This window comes from Vollenhovia emeryi, unplaced genomic scaffold, assembly GCF_000949405.1.
Source record: "Vollenhovia emeryi isolate VEMERY1.0 unplaced genomic scaffold, V.emery_V1.0 DF939155.1, whole genome shotgun sequence".
Lineage (NCBI taxonomy): Eukaryota > Metazoa > Arthropoda > Insecta > Hymenoptera > Formicidae > Vollenhovia > Vollenhovia emeryi.
The window spans coordinates 930136-936329 of NW_011967211.1; positions in this window are offsets into that span (position 1 = coordinate 930136).

Below are 6194 nucleotides of genomic sequence, written 5' to 3' on the forward strand. Positions count from 1 at the left end.
GTATTCTCCTTCGGGCCGCGATCGAACGCGTAGCCACAAGGCCAACTTCCTCTCGAACTGTTCACCGTGTTCGCCGCATCGCGCGAATATGTTTGTACTTTTTAATACGGTCCCGTATCTCTCAAGAGGACGAAAAGTGCAGTAAAACTTTGCCGGTGTAAACATCTCTCTCTTGAATTCAAGCGCAATCTCGAGAGATGAAGTCTGGAAGAATCTAAGTAGTTGAAGAAAACCATTTCGAAACCAGATAGGTTTTCCTCCAATTACGAAACTCATGTTTTCGCGGATCTGTGGTATTACAACGCGGTAGGAATTGTGAGGGGGAGTGTAACATTTTCCAATGATTAAAATCCTATTTTTATCAACTATATTCTTTAGCGAATTCTCGACAATTATTATACTAAAGCATTCAATCAAATGCTCGTATGTTTGTAACATAAATTTGAAATCAAGACCTGTCCACACGAGCTCAATGAAAATATAATCGTTGTTTGTTTCACTTTAACAATATGGTATAGTGTTTATTATTTTCATTGTTATATATTTTACGCTCCCTTGTGCTTATACACAATATATCGATATTAACAATTTGGATAAGAACCTCAAGAAATATTGCTTCCGGATCTTGAAAGTCTTCTCTCACATTCTGCAAATTTATAATCAAAAGTCTATCAAAAATGATCCGTGAGGCAAGTAGTCTATTATCGGCGATAATCATACGGCGATATAATTAGAGAAATTTAATTACACCTTTCCGAGCAGCGCTTTCATTCACGGTTGAGCACAGCTGGAATGAGAGGTTAATTTGGCGACACCTAGTTTCATTAACAACGCCATTAAAAGTAATGGCCGGTGAGGGGGCGAAGTCGGTCGCGAGGCCTCCTAGGGGGCTGGGAGATTCTAATTACGGAATAGGACTTCCCTGGTGGAGTACGTAAGGCGTGGGTAGGGACCGGAGAGGAGGTCAAACGCCGGATGTGGGGAGGGTGGGCCATCGAGTCGAAAGACGCCATGATATTCGTTAAACGGCATAATTGCACCCTCCGGAACGGAACTCGCGTAATTGTCCTGAGCACGACGGCGCGACGTCGTGAAAAACTTATCGTCCGAACTGATTATTGAAATCGCGCGATTAATTTCCGCATTTAAAATGATAGCCAGGAACGAGCGAGACATCTATAAAGTCTTGTTACGTAAATGTCAGATGAGAAGCTGTACGATAAGGATTAGAGAGTGCTAAAAATACGTTAGGCAAATTTTTCTTTTATCCGCACACTTGTATTGTGTACGGCAATACCAGTCGGTGTAACGAGGCGATAAAGGAACGGATAAAAAGTTCTAGGCGGAGCGATAAAGCGAGAATGATAAAAGAATTTCCGTGTAAAGGAAACTAATGATTTTCGTTAATTAAATAGTACTGAACAAATTGTGTACTACGAGAGCGCGAGTTGTACACCCAGGCTGATAAAGGGGATAATGAAATATATCAAGATGCGATAATACTTCGCACGTAGCTTTAATGGAAAACTTATAAATCGATTATATGGTTTCATTTGCTATTATCACCCGTTAATCTAAAGTGGAGCGACGTAGTTAATGACGATGATGGCTTATTTATCGCAGTAATAAAATGGCCATTTCATTAACTTATTTATACCAATAAAATCACCATGTGTAATCCATCTGACAAATATACCTACAATGATTCATCTGTGTGTTATCAGTACGTATTAAATGTACGTACGTAGCGTTGCTTTACTTAATCGTGCTAATTAGACGTAACAAAATAGGCATACGGATGAATATAAAATTTAATTGCTCGCAATATTTTATATATAATATTGAGAGATCGGAGTATGACACTTTACGAGATTATCATGCACACGTTATCAACAACAGATGTATCGATAATTACCATTCTATCGTTAAACAATATCGAATTAAAGTTTGATAAGGAATCAGAGCAACTTCAAATTTTCCGCAACAAATATAGCAAAGCTGTCTAATGAAATATAATCACGGAAAGACAGATAGTAATTAATCTTTCATTTCTTTTTCATTTATACGGACATTCGATAGACTCGCAACAAATAGGAAACAACAAGTACAGCGATATGTCCCGCAATTGCAAAATTGTATTAAAGAACTTTTTCGCGCTATGATCACTTTTATATTTCATCAGATTAATAAAACTATTTTATCTTTGCCGCAGGACTAGAAAGGAGAAAACCTGTCATCTAGTTTCATAAAATCTGGTGTAAGTTTTAGTTGAGTGACATAAAAGCGAGCAAAGAATTGAAATTAGTCAGATAAACGGGATCGAAACCAGACGATCGATACGGCTCCATTAACGATATTTACATAAATATAGATTCGCGATAAGCGAATGCGCGACATCAATTAGGACTTATCAGCGGCCGACGATAACTAATCGAAACAGCAATCTTATCCTTCGGATAAGAAGGGTGACGTGCGAATCAAACATTATCAAATTGTTAATTTTTTTGGCAAAGAGAGACGCAATAGCACACGGTACACTCTTCTCTCTCTCTCTCTCTCGCACCTGTACTTACACCCGCTAATTTGTCCTGAATTCTTGATTATCGAAAAAGTCACGAAATCTAATAGTCCGCCAATCAGCATTACCAAACGAGAGAGAACAGATCTCGACTCTGTACAATTGCGTGGCGTGTTCAACGTTCAAAGTGTTTCAATTTGTCGGCTTAATAGGAACATCATTGCCGCTTACGCGAACATTTCTGTATGTCGATATTAATTCTTTTCAAATGTATCTTACGTGAAACATTCCTAGTTTATTATTTCGAAAAATACCTCTAGATACTTCCAGCGACAGTGTCTAGCAATTTTTAACTGCTAGAGTCAATAGCGCGAGCATACGATCGATAATAAGATCGTGGCTTGTTTGCATTACTTATGTAATATTATTTCCCAATTATCGGCAATATTTTTTCAAGATATGATCCCACAAATTTGTTTTCGGAGTCATCTTCGGGTGAAAGACTTTTCACTCTCAAATAACGATATGGTGGAGAATTCTCGCTTATCGTGACGGGGCATAATCGACGGTTAAAAATCGTTTGATGTTTGCTCGGCAGCCAAGGGTGACAGGAAGTTACCTCTGTATATGTGGCGGAGTCCACAATATGATATACATATGTTTGCCACCTGCATGGACCCTGACTGATATCGACAGTGGCGTAGAATGCATAAATGTGCAAGAACTCATACAAGACGCTACTATAAGACATACTCATTACAAGATACTCACGAGTTGCAATCTCGCGTATTATCAGAGTTCTATATTGCTTCGCAATGAAAATAAATAATTAAGGAAGATATTTTAAAACGCAAGAGTGGTATACAAAATTATTGCCCGACAAATGTGTAACTTTTACGAGATTAAGAACGCGTGAGAGTATGATACAAAATAAATAGACAAATAAAAAATTAAGAAAGAGCCAAGTGTTAATGTAATTTGCATAAATTCCTTCTGACATCTGTATTTATATCGTTTCTTCTTCCAACTTCTTGACCTTTTATAATGATAAGTAAAATAACAAATTTGCAATAAGGTAATTAAGACATAAATGGAATTAAACTTACATTTTGTCGTTCACAGAAGGATTTGAGAAAATGAAGAATAAATTTCATTGGTTTAACCCACTTTTTAAGAACTTGGTAAAATTTTAATTTTCACTCAATTTTCTGGAAGTCTAGGAAAAGTAAGTTAGTGTCCTATTAAGCCTTCGAAATATGTTTAAGGGAGCAGCACGTGTGTCCACGACACTGATACGATAACATTACGGGAGTACGTAGAAACGTATCGAGAGGAGAGTGAAAACGAGTATCCCGTGAGTGTGCTGGACGTGCTTCGGCCCTTAAGTAAACACTCTTTCGTCTCTTATTTGGCTACATCGAGCAAACGAGGAGAGTGAACCATGTACCTTCCAAGCACCGTGTTCGTGGTGGAACCATGGGGCGGACTTCGGGTGATCCATCATTTTTCGATTGTTAAACGCCCCAAGTGTCTGCCACACGGATGCTTTTGCGCATCTTCACCGAATTATTATCAATTTTTGCATCGCCGAAAAATCTTTCCGATATTTTAAGCATGCAATCACAGTCTAAGTAATAATCACGTATGCATGTATGTGGTCGTGATGTTTGTGTGTGTGTGTGTGTGTGCTAGACGCTTGATAGGTGTGTGCCGAGCCACCAGATACTGAATTTCTCACAGATAAATTTAATATCGCTAGTTAAAAACCAATGATATCTAATTTTAACGACCTACACTGGCCAATGTTTTGATTTAAAAAACAAAACACGTTACAACGTTTCGATCCCGGATTTGGACCCTTCTCAAGTAATCTGTTACAAAATTGTTAAAGATCACATATTAATAGTTTGGCTAATACCACTATGACAGCAAGAGATTAGCCAAAAAAATAATAATTATACTCTTTGGTTGAAGAGTGCAAAGTCCATCGAAATTGCATAATTGATTATTAAATATGAATAAAAGTGACACGAAACCTGTTTTAGACGAGAGATCAAAAGTTGAACTGAATAATACTGAATTTCGATTTCTATCCGAAAAATAAACGGATATTAAACGTGCGAAAGTTAAGAAAATTATTTTTTGTATTTATTTTTGATTATATCAGACTTGCAAGATAAGATAAAATGTTTAATATAATAGCTCAGAAACGTAAACATATTTCACATTAACTTCTATTTAATAATAACTAATGTATTTGAAATATTTCATTTTAAATACAGGGACTGTTTTGTTTTGAGTGTTTCATGATAGCATTACACGATTACGAAACGGTTTGAACTTGGAAGAAATATTTCTCAGCGCTAGATGCGCGTTGTCACCCCACTGATAACCAAATATTCGTTCAACTGATATGAGATACAGTCGATAAGGGGACCGATTACTCGCAAACGGGGTGTGATACCTATTAGGTGACTATTAGGTACCTGATAACGCAACACGTATATATTATTGATATAATACTTCATTGCACGATGTTATCTGAACGGATGTCCACTAATACGCATATCTTTGGTCACACATTTTTCAGATAATCAGATGTGCGCTATAATTAATCCCAATGACTCGCGACCATCGCCATGATAAGAAATATTTTGATCATAAATGCATATCTGGGTATCTTTAAAAATTTTATATTCGGATATTTATTCTTCACAAATAAATACTTATCTGTCCGTGAAGAATAAATATCCGAATATAATGTATAAACAAAATGTAAAGTTAACCAATTTAAAATTAGTCAATGTCAAAAATCACAAGGCGAACGTGAGAAAAAGAAAACTACGATAATGTAATAATTTATAAAATGAGAAAACGTGCAATACAAAAGAAAGCGGGTCACCTCAATCTTCGCAAAAGTTGTTGAAATAATTCAAAAAGTTAAGCTTGTAGAAGAAATTTCAATCGAGAAAGAAGTTTGATTGAATGAAAGAAATATGTTTCCAATGAGGTTCACGGATAATTTGTTTCCTCGTAATCTAGAATTTCTATCTCAGTCTATTTTCCTAATATTACAAAAGTTGTTGAGACAAATTCAGCGACAGCAGACTAGAAAACAATTGTCACGAACTGTGGATTATGTTAATAAAAGAAAGTTACGGTTCGGAGGAAATAAAACTAGCACGGGGGTGACTTCACCTTCTTCTTCAAACTGAACAGCCACGGTGGGTGGCCATCGGACTTGAGGCACAGTTAAATTAATGACACGATAATATCGATTACAATATCGTCTTGATACCTGCCGTGCGGACACCAAGAATCCCTAAGAAGACGCCGCGGAATCGTTTATCCGCTCTCGCACCCTCGCCACATTTTCACGCCTATTTGCCTCTCCTTCAGACTTGCACGGTCACGTGGAGAGCGTTCGCGCGTCTCTCTCTGTGCCTCTCTCGCGCCGATCCTTGGCGTAAATTCTGATTGGTCGAGGGGGAAGCTCCAGGGTGGCATCGCTGTCCCCGTTGCACACGACGGAAGCACATCGGTGCGTCTCACCCCCGCCGAAGGATCTGTGGGTGTGTAGCTCGGACACGCCCGACCCGCGGTGGGCGTAGTCAAAAGCCAGCTGCAGCGATTCTATCTAGTGGGAGAAGCTTTTTCGTCAGACACGCGGTCACTC